Source organism: Hydractinia symbiolongicarpus, chromosome 10, assembly GCF_029227915.1.
Source record: "Hydractinia symbiolongicarpus strain clone_291-10 chromosome 10, HSymV2.1, whole genome shotgun sequence".
Taxonomy (NCBI): Eukaryota; Metazoa; Cnidaria; class Hydrozoa; order Anthoathecata; family Hydractiniidae; genus Hydractinia; species Hydractinia symbiolongicarpus.
In genome coordinates, this window is record NC_079884.1 from 891,818 (window position 1) to 911,719 (window position 19,902).

At 32.2% G+C, this 19,902-nt stretch overlaps 1 pseudogene; it reads left to right on the top strand.

Moving 5' to 3' along the window:
* The first annotated feature begins 2,834 nt into the window (after positions 1-2,834).
* On the top strand, positions 2,835-18,530 carry LOC130662682 (ATP-dependent DNA/RNA helicase DHX36-like; annotated as a pseudogene).
* Positions 18,531-19,902: the final 1,372 nt, after the last annotated feature.

The window sequence follows — 19,902 nt, forward strand, 5'->3', positions numbered from 1 at the left end:
CGCTCGCAAAGCTCAATTGCTTCGCAATTAATCCTGTTCTATTAATCTTTTGGTATTCTAAACTTTCTATGTTATATAATTTTTGCTGATAAATCCAAATATGCCACCCATTTTTCTCAAAAATTCCTTGTTTTCTTTTTTCAAAATTTGATATAGTTAACCCGGATCCGAGAATATCAACGACAACACTGTAGATTAGTGCTTATAGCTCTCGTACTCTGTGCAGGAGACCGGTGGTCGATTCCTCTTGACGGCGATTTAACATGGGGGAGTGAATGTTACCATAGCCCCGGGTTAACCCAAGCCATGTGACAGAAATTGGGGAGATGGCACACTGTGTTTGGGCCGTTGGATGTTGCCGGGAGTTGTCTAGTAGAGCGTGGGCCCTAATTGGGTCTGCATAGCTCAAAATGAACATTAAATACTTTCTTAAGGACTCTCCATCTAAGCCAAGGCCCCTCCTTGAAATAATAGTGTATTTCCCTCAATATTTGTAAGGCTAGCCATGTAAAATATGCACATCTATCTGTCTGTCTGTCTGTCTATCTATCTACGCCAGCTACCCAGGTATAGCTGGCTGGCCAGCTATATCTAAATGCTTTGATCTCAGAAAGGAAATATTTCCTTGAGATCAGTAAAATTTTTAAAGAAGGAAGAATATAGTTAAGAAAATAATTTCAGTGCCTTTTTTTGGATCTTATTTTTTTGAAAAATCTGTGAACAGTTCGGAAGATAACTCAAATCTGGAATTTAAGGAAACCCACTTAAGGAAAAAATAAATTTTTTATTAAGGTTACTGTAAAGGAAAAAAACTTACTTGATGAGTAGTCTCAGAAAAACCCTTATAATTTATCAATACTTTTATAATTTTTTTTTATGTTTTTTTGTTTCTGAATGCTTGATGAAAGACTTTTTTGATGGTGCTATTTTCGTGAGATGGTAATTTTCCAAAAAGAAAATATAATAAAATAAACACACACCAATTTTTTTTCACTGTACATTTTAAAATTGCTGCTTTTTCTGACAGTGTGGTCGCAGACTTCTCCTTTTCGCACCATTATATTTAGCATAAATTAAATTCAAAAAGGTTCCCGTTTTTTTTCTAATAACGTTGTTATGAAATTATTTGTAATTATATATAATCATTCAAAAAAATGCATATTTTTTTTCTTTTTGTAGTCATAATTATGAGTGTCTCATACCTTTTAGGTGCATATGCTGGGGTTAGTGCTGTTTTTGTATCTGCACATGTATCTCTCCCGCCTGTTATTATTTAATCTTATTGCCTGGCATCCCAATCCATGCCCCAAATATACAATTGCATTCCAATGCGAAGGATGTTGTATAAATTTATTTCATAATACAATGTTCTCTACTATTATGATGTGTTTTTACTGAGGAACCCGGACAATTAATAGCCGTGGTAGAAAAGCTTCGTTAGATTGCATTTTAAAAGTATAATAACGAAGAGCAGCGAAAGAAATACTTTTTTTTTCTAGATCTTGTTTCTAAAAAAATTAAGAACGAAGAACGGCGATAAAAAAAGCTTCATTCAATCGCATTTTAAACATTTAAGAATGAAAAACGAAGATAGAAAAGCTTCGTTAGATCGTGTTTTACGTATTTAAAATGTTATCAACTCTAACCAATGTGCAAGGCACATTGGTTAGAGTTTAATATTTTGTGGCTTTGGAAGCTCTGTGGATCAGGGCAATCAAACCCACTTTAAACACCAAAGATGAGTACAGAAGCAGGTTGTTAACAATACAAGTTTAGTTGTTGTTTATAATGTAAACCACTAACTTTTTTGTTTTAAACTAATTAAATATTATTCCCTTGTGTCATTTTAACATTTGATTTTATTACTTACTTGAATTGATAGATATTACTGTATATAAATGTGTTTTGTAAAAATTGTTCTTTGCTTTTTATTTAAAGTCTGAATAAATTGTATTTATTGCTTTTATTTATTTTAGTTATCCGAAACATATTGATAAAAAATAAACTCATTGTTGGTGAATCACCTTTCTAATTTTTTTAAGTTTGTACTCTTTTTCCAAGGTTAATTTTTTTAAAAACACATGTTTTTGACTTAGTATCTTTTTATTCTTACCAGAACAAAATGTCTAAAAATGTCTTAAGTATTACAATTTTAAAAACAAAATTTTCTCACAATGAGTGTTTTGATCCTTCAAGAACCTCAAAAGTTAGATTTTTCAGGGTTTTTTTCTTTGGTATTGAAATTTATTTTGTTTTCAAAATCTTATCGTGAAGGTAAAAAGTCCTGAATGCAGGGTTTTTCCGTTTGCATTTAAAATTTTTGCATGTTAAAAAATATGTTTCAATGATAAAGAAATATTACTAAAGTTTTAAAAAGTAGCAGCGATAGCTTGTGTTTATCAAATATAATGAGATTAAAATCGCGTTACTTTAATTAGTTTCGTTGGTAAAAAAATTAAAAGTAAATGGCCTTCGCGTTTAATTTGTTCTCGCATAGAGTATATATTGTTTATAAACAATGTTTCTTGCTATGCTTTTGTTTTTAACATGAAGCAATTATTTTCGTGTGATTTGAAAGGAACTCGCTATCACATTGTTCTTTGATATTATTTTGCAAGTTGAGCGTATGAGTTTCAGTGTTAACGTTGTTTTTTTTATTCTAGTGCATGTGCAGAAAAAATCAAAAAAATGCAGACCTTAGGTGAAGAAAGACAAATTATGATTAAAAGCGTTTGTACTGTGACTCTAGAAGTCATGTTTTCACTGATATGATCTAAATCTAAACTACATGCAAGCTATATTTCAATTTCAAGATCAAGAGATGCCTCTACCTGAAAATAAAGTTTGGAATGGACTACAACTTACCGCCTGCATTATTTTTGCCTGTGGATTTGCGTAAGAGGTCTGGGGATTATAAACAGTCACAAAGAAAGTTGTCTATAACACAGGAGACATGTAATAAAACAATCTATTTTCGCATAACTGTAGCTAACTTGCATTTAGTGATTATGACACCAATTCGAAAAGACTTGTATGAGGATTTTTGAAAATAAAATGCATGTTTCCAGCAAGAAAAACGTTTTTATTGTAATGGCATTTGAAAATACCATATTCCATTTGTTATGATTTTTTTAATTTTAAATCCAGAATATGTTTCATGTTCATCTAAATAAAAAAGAAATTTTTAAAAAAGAAATTCAGAGTACCATCTTCATAAAATTAATTGTCTTGGTTCTTCAGTAAAAACACACTTGATAATAGAGAATATTGTATTATGAAACATTCATTCGCATGGAACGAAGGTTGTGGAGCACAGTTTAATTTGAAACTGTATCATTTGTGGCTAGTAAATAATCAGTCAAAATGACTAACAATTATTCTCAATATTTTACTCAGCATTTCCTTAAAAATGCCATTATATGCTGCTCACATAGCCCATTCGACCATGGACTTTCAGTTGCAGTTGTGGGGAACTCTATGTTGAATTGCTCATGCATGTTTTCATACACTTTATTAATAAATTCTCCTCTATTGTGAGCCAGAAACCTTCTTGGTTGACCAAGTCTCAAAAATAATTTCTGTTACCACATCTTTATCCTTGGTGTTCATCAACTCTGAGAATCTTGTTAAAATATTTACAATATGAATAAACCATAATGATTGCATTGGATCTAGAGCCACACAATGATTAAACTCTGATGACACTGGTAAGCCAACAATAGTTGAAGTTTACCACAGACTGATTTCGTGCAACTACAGTCTGAAACTGCGCATAACAAAGTTTCATCAATGAAAAATTTCATTTCATTTTTTTTAATTTTAGAAAAAAATGTAACTTTAAAATGACTCTCTCCCTTTTTTACATCTCTCAACTCCTGATCCTTGTAAACATGGAGACAATTTAAAGCCAAGTGATTAATGAATTGACAAATATAGCACTTTTTAATCCTTTTTTCATCAGGTGGAATCACTTTTTGAGTAATGGGTCTGGTTTTTCAATTCTATCTTTGATTTATTGAAAGTTAAAACTCATGCAGCGTAGCATAATGAAGATCGTCTTATAATGTGCCATCTTTGATGTTATTAACGTTCCCTTTAATAATTACGTCATTTCCTTCTGTACAATTTTGCAAGCATGTAGACTAAAGCTATATTCAGCAGAACTGATTAATTATTCATGAATTTTATTTTAAAGAGGAATTGTTGAGGCTGAATATTTTTGGTGAAAAATAATGTATTATAGCTATTAAATCATGACAAGTGTGTCATAAAGGAAAAAATAAGAATATGGGGTAGAAGAATAACCATTCGTAACTGTTTATGTAAAAAAAAATTTGCTGCCACCTTTAAAGATATTTTCCAAGTTGTTTTTCAGAGAAAAAGAGAAAATAGATAAATTTTCAGCCTTGCCGTTGTTTTTATTGATCATCAATTTTCAGGTTTATTATTTTTCTTTTAAAATTCTTCTTATAGAGAAATGAAGTTTATGTGAGTTAAGTTAGCTATGATTTACAGTTACAATAATAATCAAAAATTGAATTTTAAAATTTTAGAATATTCAATGATTTTGTTCCCCCATATTACTCAGTCCTCTTCAAAGTTCAGTATTTTTTCAGATTATTGTTCATGGCGGAAATTTTTAAGCCACAGGGCTTCTTGTTTAAAGTTGTCCTTGATTTGTAGAAAAACCAGACTAGTAAGAAAAACGCTTTAAAATTAGTTTGAACATTTTTTGTCCATACCTGTTTGAAAATAGTATTTACAGAACCTCAGGAAAATGGCATTGAACAACAGAGCTATATATAATAATCCCATGTCGTTCAAATTTCTATAATTAAATACCCGGTGGAGAGATTATTTAAACATTGGGTGCAACTGCAAAATTTCTTACTTCACAATGATTTAATTACGAGGTTCAGCCTACTTTGAATTTTTGGCAGGGATTTTGTGGATTCCAGATATATCAATAAAAAAATAGGACCTGTGCGATATATCGCCCATCCCAATGTTTTGAACAGTCAGATTTTTCAACTGACAAGTTTGTCTTTGTGCATGAATGTGATTGCTCACCATTTATTGATAGATCAGCAATTAGCCTATTTTTTACATAGCGTCAAATTTATGCAGAACTCTGAATTAATTGATTTGACATATTGTATCACTTACATATTTTACCTTAATGTCTGTAATAATACTTTCTCATAAAAAAACTTGGTTAACTTAAACCCGAACATTCGTTAACTTAACCCATTCCCCCCGCCCTTCAGGCTTATTTCTTCAGATAACTCAAACTTTTTACTCAAGAAAGGAAATGAAAGCGCAGATAAATGTCAGATTTTCATGTTGTCTTTTAAAGAAAATTTAGTTAGCACCTTTTCCTGCTAACTATTCCCCTATCACTTGAAAATATTGCTTCAGCTCGAACTATAATCTAATTTTGGACTAAATTCGACTAATTGGGAGCTTAACTTGAACACTTTTGTTAAGCTGAAGTATTTTCTTTGATTTCTGGGAGTAACTGTATAAGTTAAGTTTACATTTTATTGTCTAATAATAAGGAAAATTCCAAAAATATTCTCTCCTTGAATGTTTTCATGCCTTTACTTCGAATTTAGGTGAATCAAGTAGAAGTAGAGGAGGACGTAAAAGAGGTAGAAGAGGAGGTGATCACAATGGTGATGATCAAAGTAATCACAGAGGTCGTCACCCGTCTGGTCTGACTGGCAAAGACATAGGCTTATGGTATGCACGTAGGGGTAAATCTAAGAGAGAAAAACTTGATATTCAAAAAGTAAGTGTTGCGTGTTGGAAAAATTATAATGTTAAAAGAAATTCGATTTTTTTTTATTTTTATATTTTTAGCGGTCAGTGATAACATTAAACAAAGATCATGAAGCTCAGATTTCGTCGCTGCTACATGACATGAAAACAGGCTAGTTTGTTATTTATCTTAACATGAAGTAACATATGCTTTTCTGAGTTTTTCCAGTGATAAATAAAAATGATATCTTTCCTAATTAACATGGCTAAAGTTGCCATGTTAAATTTATTTGTGAAATGTTTGCGCATATTGTTCTTTGCACAGCAGTGCTATTGTAAATAAAATATATTCTTCTATATTTTTTATTTAAGATAAATAAAAGGGTAATTTTAAGATATATTGTGATTTGCAAAATATTGTTATCAAGAAATATATGTTTGTACAAATTTTTCTTTTACACATTATGTGATACTTGTACCAGTATTTCAAAGTCAACATACACTAGAAAGTGAAAACACACAGGTAAAAACGAAAGTTACACATTTTAGATGTTCCAATAAAAGATGAAGCAGGGTCATCATCAACATCGGCATCATCAGCATCGCCAACATCAACATCGCCAACATCAACATCGCCACCACTAACATCGCCACCACCAACATTACCACCATCAATATCGACACCATCAACATCGCCACCCTTAACATCGCTGTCATCAAAGGTTAATTTAGATATTGTAAAACAGGAAGAAATGGAGATAGAAAATATTAAAGAAGAAGAAGAAGAAACTTTCAATGACAACAAAATAACATTGGAAGTGAACAAAGTAAAATTTGAATACACAGAAAATCGAAATTGTGCTCTTAAGTCTGATCCAGATTTTGATGAAAAAATATATTCAGATTTCATAGAAATGAAAGAAAAAACAAAGTGCAAGAAGATGCTGGTATGTTTAAAAAATTTAACAGTAGCAAAATATTTTTGTTTCAGACCATGTTAGATTTTTTGTTTATATATTTTCTGGAACGAAAGACAAGGCATTTCATTTCTATTAGCTTCAGCACACATTGATTATATATATATATTATTATACAAAGTTTTTTAATAACTTACAGTTTGTAGAAAAATATAATAGAAAAATATAATAGAAACAATTCTTGCTGAAATAGTTTCAGGGGCAATGAAATAATTGTTCTGTTGAGACGAGGTTCATCTTGGTTAATAAGTAAAATGAGAAAACAATTGCACTTATCATGTCTATGTTCCACAATCACTTGAGCTGGTAAACAAGGCCAGGGCATAGGATCTTTTGAATAAGTCTTTTTACAGTTGTTATGAAAAATGTATAACAAACATGTATTCCAACCTGTAGAAAATAGCAATTGTGCCGAAGAATTAAAAAAAGTTCAATTCGCAAAAATTAAACATCGCCTTAATCATTTAATCTCTGCTGTACATTTACATTTTTAGGAATTTCGTAAGAAGCTTCCTGCTTATAAAATGAAGGAGGTATGCATTATGTACTGTTGTGCCTTTATAAATTGTACCTTTTATAGCACAAGAAGAGGAAACTAACATACCTCACTAATGCCTTAATTATAAATTCATCAACAAAAAATTATTTTATAATTTCTGAGAGACAGGTTGATACTATAACGTTGATTCAATATTTTACAAAAGGACATAATTATATGGCACCTCACACTTTCTCAACTTTTGTAGACCCTACTCCAACTGGTGTCAATTAATCAAGTTTTAGTTATTAGTGGAGAAACTGGATGTGGAAAAACAACCCAGGTACTCTCTTTTTAACCATGATTGCTTTTTTGTTAATAACAAAATCATGGAGGTTACAACTCTCATATTTTTTTTGCAGGTCGCACAGTTTATTTTAGATTATTTTATAATCAAAAAAAGAGCTTCAGAATGTCATATAATATGTACACAACCGAGAAGAATCAGTGCTATTTCTGTAAGTTCTCGACTAATAAAATGTAGATTTTTGAATTAGTTTGAACATGCTTGATTAAGTTAAGTAATAGTTATGTAACATTATTGTAGAATTTACTTCGCACATATTATGATAAACAGGTGATTTTTGGCCTTGTAATGATGAATAATGTACAGTTCAAATAATTAAAACATATTTTATAACAATGGCATACTATTCTGAATAACAGCAGTCATTAAATTAAATTTCATGTGAAAATGGTGACAACTAAAGAGAACCCAAATCAATTTTCCTCTCTCGTTTGCTTCAAGGTTGCAGAACGAGTTGCATCAGAACGTGGAGAAGCTTTTGGAAATACATGTGGATATCAGATCAGATTGGAAAGGTAGAACTACTGTGTGTATCGTAATTGGAAAAACATATTTTTAAGGAAAAGGCAAATCTCAGGATCTCAAGATCACCTTGCCAACTGCAATATTATAAGAAGTTCTGGAAACGCTGATGATCGCATTTTTATTGTTCTTAATCTGGCCTCGACATTTGCAAAAGTAGAAATTTTGTGTCCTTTCACATGGTGTAAAACTATTCGTCAAATTTTAATGCTAAAGTTATAGTTTGGTTCCTTCTTGTGTTAACTCTATTCAGTCAGGAGGGGGGGGTTCCGCCCCCCCCCCCTGACGGGTTTTTTTAATAACTCCTTATTACTATGTTATATGGCTATGAAACTTACTATCAATATTTATCTATTAGACACCTGCATGCCAAATCTTTAGGTCCCATACCTTTTAGAGGCTTTGATATTGGCAATTACTCAAAACTACCCTTAAATATCTCTATGAAATCCTTTAAATTTGAAGGGAAAATTTAATAACTTTTGTTAGGATTATTCTTAGAACTTCAAACTTGTAACACAACTTTGTTTTATTAGAAGAATCATTTTGTATAGTTTGGACACGTGATTAATCTGATTTCCCGATTTTGTCGGATTTTACCCAAAAATCGGAAAAAATTGGATTTTCGGGCAATTTTTGGCATTTTTTTATGCGATCCACGTAAAAACTGGAAAATATATTAAATAACTTTTAAAGTTTAAAAAAATTTGAAGCTACTGATGATGTCACAGAAAATGTGCTGATGCATGCATAAATTTATTGCTGCAGTCTGGTTCCTTTTATGACGTAACGTGCCAAGTTTGATACAATTTGAATAGCCCTATAAAAAGTTATTAAGGGGGGGCGGATCCCCCCGCCTTCCCCCTGGTCATAGTATGTTCGAAAAACCCCGGACCGAATAGGGTTAAACAATTTCTGATTAGGTGAGTACTTTAACACTAGTTTTTGTTTTAATTTTTGCCTTCTGTGTTATCTTGTGTATAGCCACCTTCCAAGGTCAAGAGCTTCAATATTATACTGTACTACTGGAATTCTGCTGAGGCGACTTATAAATGACCCGTAAGTGAAACATCATAATCAAAATCTGTAATCGTTTGGACGTTTTTTAAACAGGTTTTTTGTTGCAGTGTGACTTCTTTATAGGTACCTTGCAAATGTGAGTCACATAATTTTGGATGAAATACATGAACGAGATCTGATGTCAGACTTTTTAATGGTTATTGTGAGAGATTTATTACCACATAGGTAAGGGTGTGTTTTTATTTGCTGTTTGTTTGCATTAAACCCTTTTTACATTGTGTTGAAAATTGAATTTTATTTTTTTCTGTAGGCCTGATGTAAAAGTTATTTTGATGAGTGCAACATTAAATGCAGAGATGTTTTCAACTTATTTTAGTAAGTAGGTTTTTTTCATTAATTTTTGAAAATAAATTGTCAGCCAACTATAGCCACTCATTGTTACTGAATAAGAACTGTTTGGATAAATAGAAATAGTATATTTAATTAGTTATTTTAATCACGAAACCGGACAACTTTGTTCTTAGTCCTTCATAGTCTTTTTATTCTAATATCCAATTTTCGAAGTCTTGTAATTACTTGTGTTAGTCTGTATGGCATGCAGCTTTTTTTAATATTTAAAAGTTATAAACCTCAATAGATGTCTTTGTTATAAACAAGAAACTTCCACTGTTCAAATGTTACCAGGGCCCAAACACTGTAAGCCAAAGTACTCAGTGATGTAAAGGTTGATGATATCACCCCGATGTATTCTTTCTACTATGAACAATGTGATTAAGTTTGACACCAACAGTAAACACTCTCAAGCTGGATTTTTTTAATCCAAGAATAGAAATTCAGGTTTACCAACATTTTCTTAATGCGTTTTTTCCACAGGACTGTTGTACCACGCATCTCTCTTTTTATATAATATTGATTTTGTTATAAAATAATTTAGAAATTAGAAATTGTTTAATAATTAAAAAATAATTTAGATAATTGCCCAATGCTTTATATTCCTGGCTTTACATACGAGGTCACAGAATACTTTCTTGAACAAATACTAGATCTAACAAGGTATATATCAATTCTTGAATTTACATTGACTAATTAAGTAGTTAGTTATTACTTAAACGCTCAGTTCGATTTAGATTTTATATCACTCCTCCGCTTCGAAAAAGACCAATATATGGCAAGAACAGAAAGGTGAAATTAGAAGAGCAACAAAGATTTTCTAATTATATCTACAGCATTCAGAACAAGTGTGTATTTTCGTTCTTTATTTTCCATGTTTTTTATTTTCCATCCGAAATAATTTTGTCACAATTTTGCTTTTATTTCATTAGTTTATAATTATATTCATTTGTTATTATTCTCCAACAATTATATTCATTTCTTTTGCAGATATACAAGGTATACAATAGAATCTTTAGAAAACATGGATCATGAGTACATTAATCATGATCTGATTTTGCATGTTATCAAATACATTTGTCGCAATTTTGAGGTAAGGAATTAACATTTTAAGAATTGGGATATTCTAGATTCTTTCATTTTTAAGTAATTCAAGTAGGCATGTTTTAATCAGACTAATATTTTATCTGTGTACCGTGACACTGGGCTTTGAATCTATTTAATAGATACAAAACTAAAAATTTATTCATTTTAAACCAAATAGTTGTAACTTTATTGGGGTGTGAGATGCAGCCAATGATTTAATAAGGAATGGGAGCAAATAAAGTTTGAAATTCAGGAGGAACACTCTGTAGAGTGTTGAAACCCACCCTTCCCTTTCTTTTCTTATCATGGGTTTGTCATAAAAACAGGTGTGGTCCTTCTCACCTGCGAACTATATGTAGATGTCAAAGGATGTTCACTTAGGCAATGTATGCTGCGTTTGCCACAAACAATGAAACACAGTTATGTATGCCACATTATTTAGGATGGCGCAATACTTATCTTCATGCCAGGATGGGACCAGATAAGCAAGCTTCACGACATGCTTGAAAAGGAGCCTTGTTTTGACTCAAGTATGTAGTTAACAGGTAGTATTAAAATTCTAATCATATCTGCCAATGTGTATTTACGAGTTTTATCTTTAGGTAATTCTATTTTGATACCTCTGCACTCCTTGATGCCAACCACAAACCAAAGAGAGGCGAGTAGTTTCTAATACCTTTTCGGGGGAAAAAGAAACTAAAATTTTCGTTACTCAGAAAAAAATTATTAGTATAGGAAAATTTTAGTCGTCAATGTGTGAGTAAGAATTATTTTTGAGTTAAAGTTAATCGGAAGAAATTATTAAGATTTCGGATAACATCCGAGATCTTATTGAAACGGGTGGCCTTCCCCTTCTCCTTTTCCTTCTTCGACCGATTTTTTAACCGATTGCCGTAACGTCACAGCTTTTAAAGTCCGACCTGACCCCGCGACTTAGCGCTACCCTGGCTTTGTGCGTATCCTGATAATTGTGAAGAATGAAGACTGTGCTACAAATTTGATCACAAATATTGTTGTAAACTGTTATTTTAATATTTTTTGATTAGCTATGCTAGATACTCCTTTAAATTTGTGTTTCCAAATGTTTTTAGCGGATTTTGTTCCACTAAACGGAGCTCTAGGGGTTAAGGTACGAGTGGTTACTTTCGAGGGACAGAGTTTAAGCAAAGCGAAGGTTTTTGAAGCGAAGAGAAATATTTGGTTCAGTTAGTATAATTATTTAACTGCCTAAATTTCAGTTCTATGAACGTTTAAGATATTCTCTTTATTTTGTCTATGTTTTCACATATAAGATGAAAATATCATTACGTTTTCTAGCCATGTGTAAATCTGAAACAAATCAATTTTGAGATTTTAGCTAGCTACAAACGTAGATTTCAAAGCAACATCCTGCTTAAGCTGTACCTAGCCTATTCTTATTCTTTTAAAGTTTGGTATAATATTATTTATTTTTATGTTGGCGTTGTGGCTAGATAGCTCTATAGCTACCTAGGTGAAGAGTAAAAGTAGCCAAATGGAGTTTGGCTTGCTAACTAGCTACTACAAAATTCTTAATCAATATTTCTTACAAATGCAGTTTAGGTAGCAACCTTTTATTACTGTTATAAAAACTTACTCAACAATATAAAATTGCTGAAGGATTTTTTTTAGCTAAAGGGCATAAGGACAGGCTGTTGCCTGTTTATTAATTAAACTGAAGTTGTAATAAATTTTTTTTGGATAAGGGTATTGCGCCTGAACACATGTGCAATACCGTCTACCTGTACTAAGTGCACAGCCCGTTGTTAGCAACAGATTATTTCCTGTTGTTTTGTTTAAGTTGAAGCTGTGATAAGTTTTTTCAAGGGTTTTAATGCCTATATGGATATGCAACACGGTTTACCTGTATTATCCAAGTGCTAACAGTGTGTATCCTTTGTTATTATGTAAACCGAAGTTACATCAAAGTTTTTTTAAAGGGTATTATGCCTAAACGCATCGACGACACAGTTTACCTGTACTAAGCACTCAGTCCAATGTTAATAATGGCTGTTTCGTGTGTTTCTGTTTAACTGAAGTTACAACAAAGTTTTTTTTAAAAAAGGGTATATAATATACCTATGCGACATTGTTTGCCTGTACAAATTACTCATCCTGGAGTAATATTTATTTTTGAACTTTTAGCAGGAACGTTCTTTGAAAAATAATAAGGTTGGCAGACACTGTTTTTGCTCTATGACAGGGTAGCAACGAGTTGTAAATTGTGTTTTTTTTTCAGCCAAAGTTGTGAAAAGTTATCTTTTGAAAAATATATTACACCGGAAACACCATAATGTTGTGCACCTACTTTTTTGAAATTATATTACAACGGAAACACAATGCTCTGCGCCTCACACGATTTATGACATACTATACTAAAGCGCTCCACCTAAATATGTGACACAGTTTACAGTTCTTATTTATCGCTCTTTCAGGCGTTCAACGCGAAGTAACAAAGTTACTTGTGGCTTAACCCGGCGTTTCGACTCCGGGTCCCCGGCTAGTCTAAATATTAATACCACGGAATTGCATTTTGGATTTAGTCTCTTTTGTTAATTCTAAACCAATGATCGTAGTCAAAACCTTTTTATTTCTATCGCCTACTTCTACTTCTATTTCTTTTTTTATTTTTAAACTTGTAGGATCCAACTTTATTGTCAAATCTTATCTTAAACTTTATAACGATTTTAGTCGTATCGCAGGTATAATAAAACATTTCCAAAAAATCGCTACACCACATGCAATAATATTTAATGAATTGATATGCCAAAACGTTTTCGTTTCTTTGTTATGAATGTCAAGTGTAGTGCAGTATTATTTAAAGTATTAATTTTCACAGCTTAATTTTTTACAAGCATCTGATTCTAAAGTCTGATCAGCTAGCGTTTTTTTACTGCTTTGGGCATCTTAAACTTATGACCCTTGCCTTGCCAACTTTTTTTTAAGTAACAATTATACAATGTCACAGTCAGTTAAAACATGTCAAAAATGTTCCTTTTAACATATGCACCTTCAGCATTTTCTGCAGTTCAACAGAACTTGCTGGGTCTGCAGTACTGTCAACAGAACTTTCTGGGTTGCTTGCAACATTTTCGGTCAACCTTTTTTTCTATTATTAAAAAATTACACACGACGAACAAGAATCTGAAATCTTTTAGCCTGTCAGGGCTTTTCATTAGTCATTAAAACTGAAGAAACTTTAGTCATTTTTTTCCATGGTTTAAATTCCGCGATAAGGTTTACTAATGTCTGTTTCTTGTCATCAGAGAAATGCATGCAACAGGTATTCAAAAACGAATTTTGATCCGTCTGTGAACATATCATTTCGTTTTAAAGCTTTTTATTTAAACTTGAACGTAATACATGCTACTTCATAGAATGATAAATCTCAATGTACCCTGGTACAGGAAAACTTTTTATGGTTAGAATTGCTTGTATTTTAGTACATTAACTACGTATTTTAAAGCTGTTTTTCTCTTTCAGGTATTTGAAAGGCCACCACCTGGAGTGCGCAAAATTATTATAGCGACCAACATTGCGGAAACGAGGTGTGCTAATATGCTTTGTATCAATTTTTGCTCATATTTTACTGTTGGTTCCAAATAACCAAATTTTTAACTTCCAACTTAGTAAGAGGCTATAAAACAAGATTTTTGGTATACTTTATTTTATGCTTATATGTTTTGTTTCAGCATTACAATTGATGATGTGGTTTTTGTTATTGATACTGGTAAAACTAAAGAAAAGGTAATAATTAGTACGCTGAATGATTTTTTAAAAATTGCTTTTTCGCAAAATATGCTCGCGCGGTTTGTTCTCAAAAATGCAAAGTGAATTCCACGATGTGCTATCACGCTTTAACGGGGTTAACAGCACCTGGAAAGTCAGACGGAAAACTTCTGACGAGTTTGCAAGTTAGGGAATGTGGAATAAATTTTTTTTTCTTAGTTTGATCAAAGAAAGCCCGGAAAAAAGATTTATTAAAATGATAGTTTCTCATTACTCATTTTATCACTAAATCTTTGCTGTTCGATAAATGTTTGCTTCCACAATGCTAGAATTTTGTCAGAAAAATAAATGACTCTTTGACGTCTGAATTCAGGAAAACTCAAAATTTTTTATTTAAGATAATACGAGTCCTGCAGTAATTTATGGGAAAAATTTTTACAGAAATGTGAGAACTATTACTTCAGTAATTTTATATATTTCTCATGCATGGTTAATAGCTAATTTTTAGTCGTTAGTTGCATGACTTCTCTCTTCACTGATTATATTGTACGACTCTTGTCAGACTAATTCCATGTTCTGAAAGTAAGACTATCTTTTTTCTTATGTCTCTTTCACGTCGGAACGTTAGAAAAGTGACGAATTTCATGTAGGGAAAGTTGTTAAGTTAACCGCAGAACATATTTGAACTTTTTTTAGACTTACGATGTTGAAAAAAACATATCTTGCCTTCAACCTGTTTGGATAAGCAAGGCATCTGCTAAGCAAAGAAAAGGAAGAGCTGGAAGGTACCATATTAACATTGATTCTTTTCGTTAACATTTGTGACATTTGAAATTAAAGTTAGATTTTGAAACTTTTTTAGAGTTCAAAAAGGAATTTGTTTTCACCTGTATACTCAGTATCATTATGATAATTTTCAAGAATATCAACTTCCAGAGATGTTAAGAACACCTCTTGATCAACTCTGCTTGCAGCTGAAGGTACAATGTTTGCATCGTTTAATTTCCATCTTATTTGATAGCTAGAGTACTTGTGTAACTGTAAGGACGAGAAATGTTTAGCTAGCTTAGTGCTAATGTTGTCAGTTTGTCATAGATACTAAGACTTGGAAAAATGTGGAAATTTCTTTTAAAATCCATTGAACCTCCATCAAAAAAAGCTGTAGATAACGCTATCGAATGTTTGACTCAAATGGTAAGGTTGTTCAAACATACTTTTATTTTTATTCAGAACGCTATCGTACAATATATGTAAGATGTAACTAGTAGTTTTTTTTTTTGCCATCTTTAGAGAGCGCTGGACGAACATGAAGATCTAACACCGTTAGGTTACCATTTAGCAAAGATCCCAGTTGCTCCGAAAGTAGGACGAATGATTTTGTTTGGTGCCATCTTCTCTTGTCTTGATCCAGTATTGACTATTGCTGCTAGCCTCGACTTCAAAGATCCTTTTTATATACCCATTGTAAGTAATTTGGATAAAATTTGTGCTATATATTTTTTTTGTTGATATAACTACTGCGAAATAAGAGAAACATATTTAAAATAAAAATTGAAAAGTTGACAAAATTCAGTAGTATGTCATTCTAGTTTTTGGAATGTTTTTGATTTAACGAAAAGTAGTAAATTGGAAAGAGATCTTGTATCAGCGAGTTATAGCAAATAGTGGGATCCCTAAGAAAAGAAGATACCTCAAGCCCACATAAGATTAGTGGTGGATACCCAGTGGAAAGTCAAAATTACAGGTTTTTTTGTAGAAAGTTAATCCTCTCACATTTTAGTGGCCGATGTCACCTTGCTTTTCAGCATTTCTATGTTTTTAATTTTTCATGATTTTCACAGCACAAAGAAAAAGAAGCTGACGTGAAGAAAAACGAGTTGTCACGTGGTTCAAAAAGTGATCATATCATGCTTATTAATGCATTTAAGGTGAAAGTTTCTTCTGTCGTGGTAGTCGTCTCTAAAGAAAGCTGTAATGAATATTTGGCGGCAATTATTATGGGACTTTTTTCTATTTTTCTCGATTTGACCGATTCGACCATCTTAATAATTGTTTCGAACGATTCAAACGTACATCTTATAAAACACCAAAAATACAGAAGCCTTGATGGGTTGACCGACTCCTTAATTTTTCTAGATTTATGTTTCCTTGTTACTGTGTCTTTTGTAGTTACGCTGTTATCCTTTATTTACTTTTTCAGGGATGGGAAGAATCAAAGTTGATGGGTACTGAGGGACAATATTGCTGGAGATATTTTTTATCGATAAATACGTTAAGGGTGACTACTTTTTTGTTTAAAAATGTTTAAAGTTTGAGATATGGAAAATAAAGGAAGAGAAAAACGGGGGAGCAAAATACTAATGTTGGAAAAATATGAAGATGTTTGAGATGTTTCTCCAATAGATGCGCGATATTATTTTTGGCAAACGTTGTGCAAATGATTTTATATTTTATTTTCCAGATGATTGACAACATGAAGAAACAATTTGCACAATTGTTGTACGACATTGGGTTTGCAACGAATTCATCAAGGCAGCGATATGTGCTGGTTTGTATCCTAATGTTGCGAAGGTGATCCCAGGGAAAGAAGGGAAAAAGAGGTGAATTTTGTCTCTGAACTGCGATATGACGTCACACAATTTTGCGTATTAACGTAACGTCATCACTTTGCATTTGGAACATGAAAGAAATTTTTTAGTACGTCATTGTGAAATGAAAAATCCGTCCGACAATTTGTTAGACAATTTGTATACCGTCGGACTAAAACGTTCTTTTTATGTATTACTTACAGTAAAAACACAGCAAAGTGGATACATACTTGAAATTGTTTGTTGTTGTGTACTGTTGTTACAAGCTCAAGTGTTTTGAACGTATGCTTTCGCGCGAACTTTTGCTTTCAACGTGGATGTATATTAAGAATATATTTTTTAGGCCACCGAAGTTAGGTACTGTGTCGTATGGTCGTGTTGAAATCCATCCAAAGTCAGTGAACAGTGACGTTCGACAGTATGAATCACAATGGTTGATTTATCATCAAAAAATGAGAACGAACAAGGTAAATTTTCACGTTTTAACTGCCAACATGGTTGATTTTTTGTCTGGTGTAAATTTGGGTGCGGACTTCTTTAAAATACTGAATATACAAAAAAGGGGCTTAAGGGGCTAAATAAAGGAATTACGGTACTTTAAGAACTTCAGCTTCTGCGTTTTACACACGTGGGTTCGTGTTTTAACCTTGCGTGTTCACGTGACAAAAATGTTAAACTTGATAACAAGGTTACACGCAATTCTTTGATAAGTTCTTATGTTGCATGTTTATCTTTTGTCGAAAATTGATAAAGAAAATAAGAGATCTATGTTTTGAGGAAAGAAAAACATATGCGAAATGCGAAAAGAAGATTATAAAAAAAAATGAAGACGTCTGTGGTTGTTAGCAGCCATGCTTTACATCCAATAATTACAAATAACTTTACTCAAAGATTTTTTTTGTTTTAGCTTTATTTGTTTGACTCGACGATGATTGCACCATTTCCGCTTCTATTTTTTGGTGGCAAGATTACTGTTCATCAAGAAAATGGTCACGACACAATAGAAGTGGATGAGTGGATTAAGTTTCATTCACCCTTGAAGACTGCTCAGTTGGTTAAGGTAGCTGCTGCCTTGTACTACAAAGCTGATACACTTTTACCCTTTCTAATATGTTGACGTTATTTTTAGAAATTACGTCATGAACTAGATATTCTGCTAAACAAGAAAATCAACAATCCAGCTATGGAGCTGGGAGTTGGTCACATGACTGAATCACGTGATGAAAGGATATTGGCAGCAATAATAGATCTGATAACCACTGAGAAAGTCAAGGTTTGTGTGATATTTGCACAGATTATATGATTTAGCAGTGGCCCCTTGAACGTTTTTTATGAGAAAAATATTTTAGGGTTTAGCCTGGATGTTTGTAAACTTTAAAAGACATTTTCGGAAAAATATAGACCCTGACCCTTGTTTATACCTTTAGAATATTTTTTAGCAAGAATCCGGCCAATTTTTAGCAAGACCCCGGCCAATTTATCAATTTATTTTTCAACTTTCTCCATATTTCGCAGGTTAGCAATTAAAAGTACCTATAATCTCGTGTTTCTTTTACAAAAATGTCTGGATTTTCTAATTGGAAAGTTTACTAATAGGTGCCTCATAAAGCCCCCCCCCCCCCCCCCCCTTGTTAATTTTTCAGTTTTTTAACCCCGGAATTATTAGGACCCTGCCCTGTTTATTCTTTTTAAAGAGAATGACGTTTTTTGCGAAATTAATCTGATCATAACCCCTTGCCACTTGCGAGTAAGGTTTTTAGAAAATATGTTCAACTAATTATTTATGGTTACTTGATTGTTTTGAAGAGTATGGTACAATGTTTTCTGTTCACTACTGAATTTGAGAAAAATTACGTTTCATTTATAGTATTGTGGCTAAATATTGACCTCATGCAACTATTATCTTAAGGGAAATTGTGTGCGGTGTGATTAATTAGTGTTACTAAGTGCGATGAAAGAATTTCAATTACCAATGAAGATTTTTTTTAACTTTACCGCCTATGATGACGTCATTGTCATGTTTCACCAAGCGCTGTCATTGATGCCTGTCATAACTCACACCCAGTTTGTTGTCAAAATTCTTATTGTTTAATGGTGTTTATTTTTAGACGAAATCGGATACAGGTTACAAATGATGTCAACATTATATAAGACAGCTTGTGATGAAACCGATATAATCATCGAATGTTATGACAAAAAATAGATGAAATTCTTATGCCATCGAGTTATCCCGATGCAAAACCGCTAATATGTTTCTATTGGTTTTCTTCAAGGTTGCATGGAGCATGCATCTGTATGTGTGTGATTTAAGAAGTAGCATTTCCTAAAAATTGACACTGGAATGTTTGTATAAATTGCAGTGTCAAAATTGAATTGTTAAACTTTCATGTTGTTGTCAATAAAATGGACACTCCAATCTTGTAGAATCGTTTTATATTCTGTTCCCAGTATGTTTTAGTTAGTAGAACTATGGTTTGTTTATATATTTAAATGTATATAATTTATAAATTTTAATGCATTGATGCATATTAACTTTCTTTATCGTATTGTTTCTTTTCTTTGTTCTTAGCCCCTAAATTTTAAGCTGAACTTCGACTAAGGAAAATTAACATAGAAAGGGCTCATATATGCTGTGTCTGGTTCATGTTTTTATTGTCGTTAGTCTTGCCGCACTTTCACGAGCCCTATTAAAATTTTCCTATGAATTTTGCTTAATCTGGTACAATTTATCATATAGATCCTGGAATTTCTAGACGCAAAAGCACACATTAAACTTATTTAGCAGAGAAACCCACTACCTACAACTTGTTAATAGACGGGTGAAAACGGAATTCACTTTAGATGATAGGGAACAGAAAATTGTGTACCAGAATTAAAAAGTGTTTGTATAAATGATTTACACGTCTTTTCTTACAAAATAACATACACACGATATCATAAACAAAGTTAAATACATTTAAATTATCA